This window comes from Pelobates fuscus, chromosome 2, assembly GCF_036172605.1.
Source record: "Pelobates fuscus isolate aPelFus1 chromosome 2, aPelFus1.pri, whole genome shotgun sequence".
Taxonomy (NCBI): Eukaryota; Metazoa; Chordata; class Amphibia; order Anura; family Pelobatidae; genus Pelobates; species Pelobates fuscus.
Window position 1 is genome coordinate 229,677,458 of NC_086318.1, and position 14,958 is coordinate 229,692,415.

At 33.9% G+C, this 14,958-nt stretch overlaps 1 protein-coding gene across 8 annotated transcripts in view; it reads left to right on the top strand.

The window, feature by feature from the left end:
• The first annotated feature begins 2,323 nt into the window (after positions 1 to 2,323).
• The window catches only part of EYA4 (EYA transcriptional coactivator and phosphatase 4), a 299,656-nt gene continuing 287,021 nt past the window's right edge, over positions 2,324 to 14,958 (top strand). For all 8 annotated transcript variants that reach the window (XM_063443239.1, XM_063443241.1, XM_063443240.1 and 5 more), the window contains exon 1: positions 2,324 to 2,433. The gene's annotated coding sequence lies outside the window, so the exon portion shown is untranslated. The remainder of the gene's footprint in view (positions 2,434 to 14,958) is intronic.

Here is a 14,958-nt window from a genome sequence, read left to right on the forward strand (position 1 = left end):
TATATTATTCACTCACTCATTCTCTGGGCCGGCCTAAGACATCATGCTGCCTAGGTCCAACGATAAATGACTATGGGGGATAATGTATAATAAACACAGGTTACTGGCTATGGGGGGGATAATGTATAATAAACACAGGCTACTGGCTATGGGAGGATAATGAATAATAAACAAAGGTTACTGGCTATGGGGGGGATAATGTATAATAAGCACAGGTTACTGGTTGTGGGGGGATAATGTATAATAAACACAGGTTACTGGCTATGGGAGGATAATGAATAATAAACAAAGGTTACTGGCTATGGGGGGGATAATGTATAATAAGCACAGGTTACTGGCTATGGGGGAGATAATGTATAATAAACACAGGTTACTGGCTATGGGAGGATAATGAATAATAAACAAAGGTTACTGGCTATGGGGGGGATAATGTATAATAAACACAGGTTACTGGCAATGGGAGGGATAATGTATAATAAACACAGGTTACTGGCTATGGGAGGATAATGTATAATAAACACAGGTTACTGGCTATGGGGGGGATAATGTATAATAAACACAGGTTACTGGCTATGGGAGAGATAATGTATAATAAACTGCTGCTGATTGGCTGGAATGTGTCTGCTGACTGTGAGGTACAGGGTCAACGTTTACTCAATGATGACGAATAGGGGGCGGACCGAACATCGCATATGTTGGCCGTCTGTGGCGAACGCGAACAAGCTATGTTCGCCAGGAACTATTCGCCTGCGAACCGTTCGGGACATCACTAGTCAGGAATACATGTGTGTGTTCATGAACCTATAGTGCTCCTTTAACTATAAGATTTGAACCATCTATTCAGAAATAACAGAGTTGACTACGAAATTGTGTCCAACTGACAGCTAACTGCTTGGTGGACATGCCCCCAAGTATAGTGAAGGTTTTTTTCTTAATTATACTTCTGTATACTTCTAAATCATACACCATGAACATTCTAAGTCATTTTTCAGGAAGAGGTATGTCAGTAATAATGTTATTCCTTGAAATACATAATTTCACATTTTTGAATTCCTGTAATATCTAGGAACATCTTGCTTTGACATCCAGTAGTAGTATGTGTCTGTTTGTTTTTTGCTTAAGTAAGAAATTGAAAGTTAATTTAATGTAATTTTAAATGTAAGGTAGAAATATTATAACTGGAAGCATTCAGCTATGCTTTCAGTTTGACTACGCTGGTCTTAATTAAATGTGAAATTTACTTTGAATTCTCATTTTAGTAAATAACCCCGTATATAATTACTTGGAAAATGACAAATGCAGGTGTTACCCCCAAATCACTTCAAATATAGTTTTACAGTTTAAAAAAAAAAAAAAAAAAAAAAAAAGAATATTTATGTATTTAACCATCTTTAATTTTTTTTTTATATATAACAGTTAGGAAGTAGATTTCCTTTATATGTTATAATGAAACTGTGAGGAGAATGTGACTATTCAGTAACCCCATATGGTTCATTAGGTCATGTAAAGTGGTGATAAACAATGTGTTTTTAATCCATACATGAACACTGTATGTTTTTGCTTCAGATACCTACACTACAATAACTATTGCTATTTATAGGAGTGGAGGAAGTACTGACACCTAGTGGAGGGAACAAAAAAAAAGTTCATATTTTTTTCTTTAATGTATAGTTTTAGGTAAAGAAGGCAGATGAAGTCAAAAGTTGTGTCTGTCAGGCAAATGCATGGTTCTGTGTTATTGCAGAGTACAGCAGCATTGCATGGCAGTGTGAGGAGGCAGAACACTGCACTATCACAAGCTGGTAATGTGAGAGACTAACAGAGAGGGCAAGGGAATCAGAAAGGGGGAAGGAGGGTTTGAGAATTCCTAAGAACCATTCTGTGTACAGTTCACACAGCCTATGTGTGAGTGTATGTCCGTGTGTGTGTGTGTTTGGAAGAAACAGGAGAGTGGAGCTAACCAGAAGAAGAAACTACTCAACTCAAGTACATAGTGCAGCTGAGCAGTGACCTCACTGAATGCCCACGCCAGAAGGAGCCAATAACACCATGCAGACGTCCACTGTGAGATAAACATGAGCAGGACCCCTCACCTCCACCAGGAAAAACACTCTCCTAGACAACGAATCACGCGTGGGACTTCCCTCTGCCAACATTCGATTGTTCTAAAGTGAATTCTTCTTTCTTTTCCTTTTTTTATTCTAATTTTATTTGTTGTTGTTTTTTTCTGTGAAAGAAGAAAAAAAAACATTGTGATTAAAAAAAGAACGGCTCAATGTGTGCTGGATCTTCTGTTCCACTGACTGTGGTCTAAAGCTGGTGGGGACATTGGGTTGCCTTGATCTGTCAGTGATCTGCCACCAGAAAGGGGACCCGGTCATTGAAAAAACTGAAAGAAACAAGCAGTGACAGCAAGGATAGAAATAGCAGAAGGTGAGCTTTTCTATATATTCCAATTATTAGCTGCAGAAGGTGAGTCATTCTATAGAATACAAGTGAGTTATTCTGGGTGACCTAAGCTCCTGCCTGTCTTCTTTTTTAGTATGGGTTCACAGACAGCAAGGAACGGAACAAGAAACTTTGTACGTAGTTGATCTCATATCACCTTTTGGGTGGTGTGTTTGGGAGATCAAAGGGTGACAGAAGGCAGGGAAGGAGTCTCTTAATGTCAGGAGGGAAAACAAAACACTTTTCTTGTTCATGGGGGAGGTGTCCTGTTTGTTTGGGGTCATCTGTGCCTCCTGTGCTTTTATTCTGGGAACACTAGAATTCACTGGGCTCTCCCACTCTTACAGCAAGTTAGTGATCAGTGCAGGACTCTTTAATTCTTTAACTATTTATTTTAATGGAAACTAAATAAAGACACAGTTCAGTATTCAGAAAGGAAAAATGGTAAAAAAATACACGCAAAGTATTCATTTTAATACAGGTTTAGTGGTAAAACAGCAAGTTTTAAATTTTGTTATCAACAATGTTATTAATGTAGTCATTTTTTGTCTAGTTATAGTAAATTAATTGTAGTATTTTTTTGTGTGATAAAAAAGTTTTAATTTAATTTTAATTATATTCGTTCAACACTGGCATTTACTAAAATAGCAAAAAGCAAACAAAAAACATAGGTGCATGATAGAATACATGAGAACAAAATGCAACCTGCATTTAAAAACACATTTTATACACAGTATGTTACTGCATGCTATGTAATAGTTTGCAACTTTTTTTTATATACTTCCTTGTTTCATTAGTACACACATATGCTGTAGCGTTGTCTAACAGAAAACTGAATATAATTTGTGTGGCTTCACAAAATGTCCCATGATCCCATAACACTTGCTCTAGCTGTACTGTTGGTTGTGTTAGCAGAAATCTTCCAGGTGTTTCTATTCTGTGTCAGTTTGTCTTCTTTTTCACTTCCTCTGGATAGAGACATTACAATACTCCCTGGGTTTCTCTGTTTTGGTCTGAGTAGAGTCCCACGTGGAGTCAGTGTGTGTATGTGTCTTCATGTGATCATTTTGAAGGCAACAAGATTCTCTGTTTTCAAACCAAATGGGCTCTTAGCCATTTGTTTGCCGATCTGGCTGTCTTTCTCTGCACTTCTAAAATTTGATACCCAAAGAAAAATACTTTAGCTTGTGTTTCACACACGCTGACCCTAATACTAAGTACTTACTGCTTCTAACGTATGTATTTCTTAATCAGTATGATGGATACAGTTTTCAAGAGTGATACAAATATGTTGGCAGAGCTTATTTTTTTTTATTTTTTTTCATTTATTTCATGCAGTGTAGAAATCATCACGTTGCAGCTCTGTACAAAGCAAATCACTGGTGACAATACAAAATGTCCTGTTTCCAACACTTACATTATTACTGTGCAATTTGTGGACTACATTTGGTTGCTTATATTTTTTATCTGCAACATCTTAAAAACACAGTTAACTAATATAATACCTACTTATCTTATTATATGTATTTAAAAATATATATAATATGTGCATATATTTCACATGTATCTGTGTGCATATGCATACAATAAACACACACACACTTACACACACACACACACACACACACACACACACACGGCAATAATATCAATTCATATTTTGTGTTTCCATAATACGCAGTGACCTTCCAGTGTTAATAATGGAGAGCTCTGAGAAAGCAATTTGATCTCTCAAAACCAAAATGTGAAACACATACGATGACTGATAGGATCACAGACAATTACTCACACTATTTTATTTGTTTGGGACTATGCTGAGCACTAGCTGTTGAAGTGATTAACCCTTCCAGTGATCCTTGTGGCACTGTACTAGTTAATAAATTAGACATTACTAATCATAAAGTATCATGGTGTGATTTAAATGTGCAGTCAATGTAATACACTACTGACATTGAAAAAACGCAATTTACATTTCTATGTTTGACTTCACATTTGAAAATATTTTTTTTTCTTGTAAATATAAATAATTTAAGAATGTATTCATTTTAAAAGTTTTAAAATGTGGGGAGGCATTATTAATTAAACAAAGTACAGCAGAACTCACTATTTAGCGAATACACCCCTTGGTAACATTAACATGTCAGTAATTCTGTCTATCATAACTTAAAAGTGTCTGACAAGTAATATTTTATATATTTCATATTTAGGACCACATAATAATTTCAGACAATGCAATTGATAAATATGATTTATTTAAAACCTTTTTTTCAGTGTTATATGTATCCAGAAACATTATCTATATTTTTGTTCTGTTCTATCATGTGCCGTCATTATAAATGAAATAAATAAATACAATTGTTTTACATTAGAGGATTTCATCAGTTTATTACATTTGTATTCATACATAGTTATTTTTTTAATTTGTGAACTCATTATTATTATAATTATTATTATTATTATTATTATTACTGGAGTTTATAACATGCCAATACATCCCACAGCATTTTTAAAAATGCAGACAAATATATTCTTAAAAATAAAAAGATAAACCTATACGTTGTATATTATATATCCGTTGCTACCAGTGCATTCCAATGAACACGTTTTAGAGTGCCTACTAGGTGCCTACTAGGTTGCTTTGTGCACTCTATGTAGCACTCAGAATTTCTTCCTTACAGTGTCTTTAAAATTACATCCATTGAGTTGGGTCGTAATAGCATTAATTCATTAGAAAACAAAAGAAAATCTCAATATATGTTTTTCTTTGTTAAAAAAAAACTTTCAGGATTGAAAATTATAAATGATGAGGAATTCAAAGTGTATGCAAATTGAAATTCTTAGGCCACATTGGGCCAAGCTAACTGAACTGAAAACAAATCTAGTTTTGGAGATTTTTTCCAATTCAACTATTGTGGCCTAAAATTAGTTGCAAACTATTCGAATTAGAAAAATATTTCCAGCCTTACTAAACTGGATATGTCCAACAATATGACTATTGTTCCATTCTTGTTGTTTAGTTGATGTTTTTAGAAATGGATGTGGCTGAATGGCTAATAATAATTCTATTTAAGATTACCTATTAGTGTATGTAAGTCCTTTTTTTTTAACTTATCTCTGAATATAATTCATTGCTTGCATATTGCAAGTAAATATCTGTTACAAAAAATGTACAACTCTGTAATTTACAGCAATGTTAATATCTATGTTTTTACAATTGACAAAATGCAGAGAATCAGCTGATGTTTTAGTGTATGTATATATATATATATATATATATATATATATATATATATAAAATGTTCGTGAAAGGGTTCGGAAATTGAAATGACTTGACCATCATAGAGATTGTCTCATTCTGCATGATGCTGGGATAGCTCTCATGCATACAGCATACCTCTACGTTGCAGCTGCTGATCGTATTTCATAGAACTGTGAAAGCACTTAAAAACTAAAATTAGGCACTGTCTGGTTGTAAATATTTCAAATTGCAACAAGAATAACTAAACAGGAAGGATTGCCTAGAGAAGCCTAATATGTAAAATTCTAACTGCTTATTGTAGACGAAATAATAATCGCTATATGCATTCACTCTCAGCTGTTTAAGAAACACGTTATGTGCAGCCGAGAGAATCAATTAACCCTTTGTGTGCCAGAGAGTAGGCAAACTATCACTGGGTACAAATGGCGCTGGCATTCTCTGGGTTAAAAAGAGTTCATGGTATAGACAGTTAGTAGGTCACCTATCTTCCCCCAAAAATAAAAATTAGATCTTAACTCAGAAGTATACATACTTGATCATGTTATCCTAATCAAGTCAAACACTGGGGTCTGTATCACTAAACAGTTAGCTGTGTTAATTTGAGAATCACTCCAAAAATTTTAGTTTCTGCAGAAATTTAGATATTTTTCCAAATTTGTTTTGTTGGTCTAAATTGTGCAAGTTGGTTCTCAAGTCCTAGTAACTCTTAGTTTATTATTATTATTATTATTATTATTATTATTATTATTATTATTATTGTCATTTATATAGTTCCAACAGATTCCATAGTGCTTTACAATATTAATTTAGCGAATACAACTCTGGTTTCACATTAATTATACTAGATTGTAGATGTCTGATTACCACTATGAACAATTGTAAACCTAGAACGTTGTTCTATATGGGATTTATTCACTAAACAACAAATTGTATCATTGCAATCTGGGGTATAGTAAATAAACCCCACACGAACAAAGATGTGGAGATAATGGAATCACAACATTTCTGTAGTATCTTTTATGTAAATAATGTATTTTAAAAGCCGTCACTATACAAGGCTGCTAATTTTTTTTTTTAAATACTTTAAGCAGAAACACATATAATCATGTTAAAATAGCTACAGTCCTATTTCTTTAAGCATACTACTGAACTTACCTAGCAACGTATTTTTGTTTTTAATATTCTTTTATATTTGAAGTGTTTTTATACACTATTTTAAACAATAAATAGCAGTTTTTCTACCTTGAATACCTGAGTCCGGCTCACGATACTTGCAACACTACTGAAGGAAGGCGTTTTGGTATAGCCCCCCCACATATATTGGGGAAGGCACCCTAAGGCGATTTATCATACTTCATCCTGTGAGTGCTACCTTATTTTGCGCTACCATTCTATGTAATACAGTGTTACACTATATTTGTTTCCTTATCTTACTTGTAGATCTACAACTGTATTCTCCACTGTGTTTGCTGTTTTTATACTACTGAATTGTATTGTCTTGGCTAGATAAAATAAAATAAATGTTGATGTATGAAACCAATTAACTTACTTAAAGAGAAATGGCCATGCAAGCAAGAATAGGTTAACTTTAACTTTGTTGTAGAATGTAAAATGTCATCTGTATGAGTGTTACAGGTCTGTAGTGATCATTAGAGTTTCCATATAATTAATTTATGTCTAATGCATTAATCAACTTTTTATTTGCGTTTACGTTCTAAAGGGTATATATAATGCTGTTTATAATATCTGAACATGAGTGTGCATTTACTGAGTACCAATATACTAATAGGAACATACTTCTTAACCCCTTAAGGACCAAACTTCTGGAATAAAAGGGAATCATGACATGTCACACATGTCATGTGTCCTTAAGGGGTTAAAGAAGATCAGCCACCCTTCTGATGTTTGTATTACTAGCTAAAATAGATGTAGTGGCAGAATTGATATCAATGAAAGCGAATACTTATGCTGATATAGATGGTGGATGCTCCATTCTCATTAACCTCACATGCCCTAATAAGCTCCACTACAATATTTCCGTAAATACTGATAGGCATTAAAAGAAAATCCCACAAGATGGAAGATATCACTATCAAGATCAACACCACACTGCAAGCATAACGGGAAGGAAGTATCGCTCTCTCAGGGTTATTCATTAAAATGAGAATTTAAAGTAAATTTCAAATTTAAGGCCATAATAGTCAAACTGGAAATATTCAGTCAGGTATGCTTCCAGTTCAGCTACTTTGGTCTTAAACTTTAAATTTACTATGAAGTCACTTTGGATTCTTACTTTAGCGAATAACCCTAAGTGTATCCAGTGTATGGACAGCTGCTAGAGATCCAGTAACATATGGACTCAGTACTGTATAGGATCTGCAGCAGCTGGATACCAATAGACTAACTCTCTTTGCTTTGCTTGCCCCTGTAGATCCTACTTGCAGCACTGTCTGTGTTCTTTGCCGGAGATCAAACTTCCATTGCTGTATATGTATTGGTAGCAGGGAAGTAATGTGGCATTTCATACAAGTGTAGCAAGGAGGACAATGTGGCATTTCTGGCAGTATGGGAAATATGGTAAAAATCTCACAACATATATATATATATATATATATATATACAACAATAAGAAAGCACGGCACTCCTCCTCTATTTTACTATAGGTCAAAAAATGCCTAGGTGCAATCCCGCGTCCAAATATAAAATACTAAATAAAGGGAGCACTCTAGGTCTTCTCTTCAGTGAAGAGAAGACCTAGAGTGCTCCCTTTATTTAGTATTTTATATATATATATATATATATATATATATACATATATATATATATATATATATATATATATATATATACATATATATATATATATATATATATATATATATACTGGGCAATGTAGCAGCATAAATATGATAATACATGGTGTCATCACTGTATGAACCAAAGAAAATCAGGGGGACAGCCTATGGGAACATACATTAAACCATGTAGTTTTCAATAGGTCAAATGATACACTATCACTAGCAGTTAGTAGAATGGTATATGGAACTATTTAAGCTACCTGACCTCACATTTTAATATATATATAAATATGCAATTTCTCCAAAACAAATCAGTTATTTAATACAGGTCTATATATTTATATTTGTGTAGCTATGTGCAGAAGATAACCAACTACTTTAAAATATTTTTAAAACATGTTTAGTTTTTCTACTCTCTTCTTAAACTGTAAGACATATGATTTAAAAGTTACACCACCATGACAGGTTGGAGGTTCTTACCGGTTTCATACTTCTGTCTAGATTTTTTTTTAAATTCAAATATGGGTGAAAAGTGACAGACTGTGGGCCATATATATGACCGGACAACGTAATTCAAAGTGGATTTCAAATTCAAAGACCAAAAGAGCGAACTTGAAACATAGAATTTTGCCAGTTCAGATAGTTGGACCTTAAATTTGAAATCACTTTTAATTCTCAACAAAACTCACTTTAGTAAATAGCCCTGACAATCTAAAGAATTATAAGACGACCCCCTGCTCACCCCTTAAAAAAAGTTTTTGCCCATTTGGGCGAATCGATCTTGAGAAAGGCCCAAATGGGCTGAAATGTTAGTCAGACATTTATGTAATTTTTGCTGATTTATTAAACACCTTTTACTTTTTTGGAAGACCTCTGAGTACAAACCTTTATTATCTTTTTTATATGTCTGTATGTATATATATATATTGATATGTAACAATTGCACATGTCTATATGTATGTTCATTCTTCTGCTTGTAATGTATTGTGTTTGAATCTTTGAGCATAGAGAACATTTGCAGCTGTGTAAATGCATGCAGCGTTAGAAGATAATGTTAGAAGTGGCTAGGGTAAATGGAGGTTTAAGCTTAGAAAGGGGTTAGTTTCAGAGTTAGACTAGATAGGGTGTTAGAGGATTGAAAACCCGAGAGGGGCTACTGTTGTGGGATAAGGAGTGTTTAAGATTGTTGGATTTAGATTTAGAGCTAGGTTAAATTAGTCTAGTTACTGACTAATTTAAAGTAAATATGAAATTTAAGGTAAAAATAGCCACAAAGTATTGGGTTAGTGGTTTTTCATTTTTTTAAGAGGAGCTAAATCTAAGATCAAGGTAGAGAGTTCCCCCCCAGGTTTAAGTTTTAAGTGCTTATGTTGTACAATGTGCACCACTCATTCCTGTCCCTGCTCCTCCTGCAAGGCACTTCCTGTGTGAGGGGCTGTTAGTGGGCAGATCTACTTCCTGTCCAGCCTCACATAGCTGTATTTTTGAGCAAAAATTTAACTTTAAAGGCTGGTAAGTAAGAGTGAAAATGGCGCACTTATCAAGCAAAACAAATATATACTAATCATATTTAAAAAATGTCATAATAATAAATTAAATAAAGATTATTAAGAAAAAACACCAAAATATCATCTGATGATCTTCATTATTTTGTCTTTAAAAATGTGCTATGGATACTGGCATGATAAATAAATGTACCTGGTACTTACCAGAACTCAAAATAAAGCAGATTCTCATTGTCCTTTTTTCAAGTTATTTAGAACTAAAGAGGTTAAGCTACACAGTCTTCTACAATGTATTGCTCAAGAAAATAGCAGAGACATAAGACTTATAGCCTTATATTGCACTTTGCTCAAGAAAATGATGGTAACATCAGCTGGTAATATTTGACAGCTGAATCAAATGAAATGGCTTGCATTCATGAAACCGCTCTCTGAGTCTTTAAAGCTTAAAATAATATATTCTAATAGAAGATAAATATACACTATTTGTTTTAAGTATGCAATAAAATATAGGGTAAGAAAAAAAACACAGGGAGATTATTCATTGTACACAGAATGTACTGAGATTTTTTTCAATGTTTTATCAAAATGTCTCAATTTGATTTCCAATTTACTTCAATTCAGTGTATCCCCTATAGGGATAAATAGTTTTTAGCAAATATGCAACTTTTTGTACTTGATGCAAATAATATACTCAGTAGTTATCAAATCAACATAACAATAACAAACATAGATGCAACACAATTGGAAAAATATCAAGAAAGATGCACATAATTTCATTAAAACTAAGGTTGATGGTATGTTTAAGCAATAATAACTGATGTTGCTAGTAAATAACGATTAACATTTGGGTAGTTGGTTATAGCTAATTATATTCTAACTCCTATCAAGCTTTCAGGGCTTCAATGTAGTTTAGAAACCACATTATGTCACAAGGGATGTGATATAAATGAGTCTGACTGTAACCTTTCATGTCATTGAAATGTGCTAATTGATCGCAGAGACCCTGACAGAATTGCATAGTTTGATATTTGAAACCTTTCAGTCTTGGCATAGCCCTGTTGCCCCCAGAGATTTCAGGGCATAGTTTTGCAGATGAAGTAAAATATTTTACTACTGTTGAAGTGCAAAGGAAAAGGGTTTATGAAAAATAAACATTATTAATGTAGGTGAACATATTCTGATTCTGTTTGTGGACAGCTATATGTTTGGATTGGCATCTGGTTCTCTGAAAATGTAGTTTTTAATGTTAATTTACATTCATAAGCAAAGAGTGTTCTATTCAGTAAGAATTTATTTTTGTATTGGCAATTACAAAAAAAAGCCACTTTACTGTTTCATTAAACTGCTTTATGTGCCGTTCAAGTATATTTTTCATATTTTTTAAAATCTTAATGGAAATGTTAACAAAAAAAATCTATGTTTTTTATGTATAAAACCACCAGTTTACCCTGTAGGTTGTTTCTGCTTATGGTAAGCATAAGAATTAACCTCACGAGTGCCATTATTGTCTCTAGCATTTTGTTTAAAAAGAGCAAATCAACTTCACAACCTTTTTCATGTGTTATAGAATGTTTTAGAACCTATTCTTAAACTTTACCAATGGCTGGCACAGTCCCCCTGATGACGATGATGTGTTGGCTTCATTGGACGGAGTGATGTCAAAAAAAAATATTTTTAATGAGGAAGCTCCAGCTTGGATGAAGGTTGGATGGCTCAAGTGGGTGGAGGGCTCAAAGTCTTCTAGGAACATGGCCGACTTACATGTGGAATGCATGCAAGCTTGCAGCTGCTTTACCAGTGGCACAGCCTACTTTACCCTGGTTGTGCTTTTGAGAGCCTGCACCACTTGGCTTTGCTCAGACAGACAGCTTATGGCTGCAGAGGGGCAAGGACTGGTATAAACAGTTTGCCCACTTACTTTGGAGAGAAAAAAGTCCCAGTGCACTCCTAACACTATGACCACTACAGCATTCTGGAGTGGTTATGGTACTTGGAGTGTTTCACTAATATGACCTAATTTAACTCCATGGAGAGCAGGGGCAGCAAAACATCTTTTTCAAAATTACCAGTTCTGTTTGAGTTAAGAAGGAACATTACAAAATATATTCTGATGTAAACTTATAATAGCTTAACAGTTAGTCACAGAGGAAAATTTTGTTTCAGCCGCACCACTTACCAAAGTTTCTGGACAGATGAATTATGGCCATATGGCAGATCGGCTTGTCCGAAATTCATGAAAATGTGCCAGGCATAACAAAAGATGTGAAAATAAGCCAGTCAGTGTACTGCAAAATATTTACATAATATAATATTCTCCCAAAATTTAATTAACAGATCAGCAATTATGAGGAGCAGTAAAAAGAGAACCTATATTTTTATATTATTTATTTAGTAAATATATTATTGGTGTTCCTTTTACTATCATAAAATACATGTTTGTAAAACACTTGCTTAATTTGAAGAAAATTAATACAAATAAACATTGTCCTGTGTTGCAGTTCTAACTGGGGAAGAGAGCACACGAATATCGCCACTCAAAGTGTTGCTTCCATGTATGATGTAAGAGTTAAAATCCAATAGTTAATCTTGTCAGTGGGGTTTTTATAAAAAAAATTCCATTGATGCCCATTGTGCCACTTGTCTGGCTCATCATTGCGAACACATTACATATTGGTTGTCTTCCACTGGCAGATATTTTTGGTATGTGTATAAGTATGTTTCATCTATGAGATTTGTAGTCTTTTTGAGATTGCCCTATTACTGATGGTAGCTTTCACTTATTATTAGACTGAGTCAGCAGACTATGCTGAGCTAAACGTATACAGTGTAGCAATGGTAAACCCACAGTATTGAAAATAATGTGCAGGTTTAAAAAAGTTACTTATCTATACAGATAAAAGACAGCTTCCTCTCAGGATATTCCAGAGAGTATCCCATACCTCAAATGTCACTAAACAGAATACAGAGGATACAGCTGATGATCTACAGAAAAATATAACAGTATAATAGTGTAATACAATTTAAAATAGGTTATTGTGCGCTAGATTCAATTGCACTCACTAGATGAAGACTTTATATATATCGCCTTAGGGGTGCCTCCCCTTGGATGGCTGAGGGGCTAGTCCAGGGTTCCCTTTCAGCTTTGGATGATGTCACCACAATATGGAAAGCCGGACTCAGGATATGTTGTAAAAAAGTAAACAGCTTTATTATATAATTAAAAAATGAAATAAATTATAAAAATGTCGGAGTAAGCACAATAAAGGAATACCAAACTAAATACGGTTTTTTACAACCAGAAGAATTTGTATATTTGGGGATTAGAATAACGAAGCATATAGATAGACTAATGGAAATAAATTTCTTACACCTCCTAAAACGAACTAATAAAGATCTAAAGGATTGGCGCCAACTAGAAATATCATGGTGGGGCAGAATTAACACCTTAAGGTCCTATGTTCTCCCCAAATGGATATATATGTTCAGAATGTTGCCGCTAACAATCCCTCCCCCCTGGATAAAAATGATAAAATCAACTTTTTCCAATTTTGTATGGAGAGGCAAAAAACCCAGGTTAAAAACAGACACCTTATGTAATCACACTAGCAAAGGTGGGCTTAGTTACCCAAATATAGAAAAATATTATGAGGCTGGGATAATTCATCATATAACATTACTGCAGAAAGAATCCATACTTAAAGAGGGTTGGTTCTGGCTAGAAGCTGAAATGTGTCAAACCGAGAAGTTAGCTAATATAATATGGAATAATAAAATATGTGATTGCTCTTCTTCTTATGTGTTGAGACACTTACTCCCCATGTGGGAAAAATTAAAAAAGAAATTAGATATACAAAACAAAATTTTCGGATTCCAAAGTATTGAGCATCTTGAAAGAGAAATACCTAATATTTACTTAAAAAAATGGAAAGAAGGAAATATTATCACAATAGAAAATATTTACAAAGATGACAAGGTGAAACCATTTAGAACACTAAAAAATGAAGCGTCTCTTTCGCCACCGGAAGCTTTTTCATATATAAGGGTAAATAGCTATCTAAATAAACACAAATTTATTAATCAAGGGAATATGTACAATGCAATAAAAGCAACTTTTGATAATAATGAAACAAGGAAATTATTCTCAAAAAGTATTAGAATACTTGATACTAAGGTGTCTGAACATCACCCAACAGCAATAAAAAGTTGGGAAAAACTTCTGCATATAAATATAGATATAGATACTTGGTATGGGGCGTTAGCTAAGGTGAACAAATATGTGCATAGTATACATTTATTAGAAACCCATTACACGGTGATAAATAAATGGTACTGGGTACCTACAAGATTGTTTAGAATCTCAACAGACAATGACCACCTATGTTGGAGATGTGGCGAATCAAGAGGAGATTATCTTCACATATGGTGGAAATGTAAAAAAGTAACTCCCTTGTGGAGCTGGGTGAGCACTTTGTTATTCAAACTGGACAATATCAGAATAGAGACTAGCCCAGACACGATGTTGCTTCACTTTAGATGGCCCGCTTTAATTAAAAGAAAGCAGATATTGACAATTCATTGTCTGATAGCGTCAAAAATAATTATAGCGAGAAACTGGAAAAAGACAGATGAATTCTCCAAAGCAAAGCTCATACAACAAGTAAAATTTCAGATAAGAATGGAAATTGGAGTAAACAAAAGTCGAAGCAACAGTAAAGAGAATAATTTCTGGTTTACCTGGTTAGAATTATTAGAACAGGAGGAAAAAAATAACTTACCATAGAAATAGCTACCTATACAATATATACTTCCATAAGTCAGACGGGATGATGATGAAAGTCACCACTGTACCAAGTTAATGTGAAAGTTTAATGTGTGAGTGATAGATGAATGAATGCAGCAAGAGATTTTCCTCCCCTAATCTTACCCCCCACCACCCCTGACCACTACC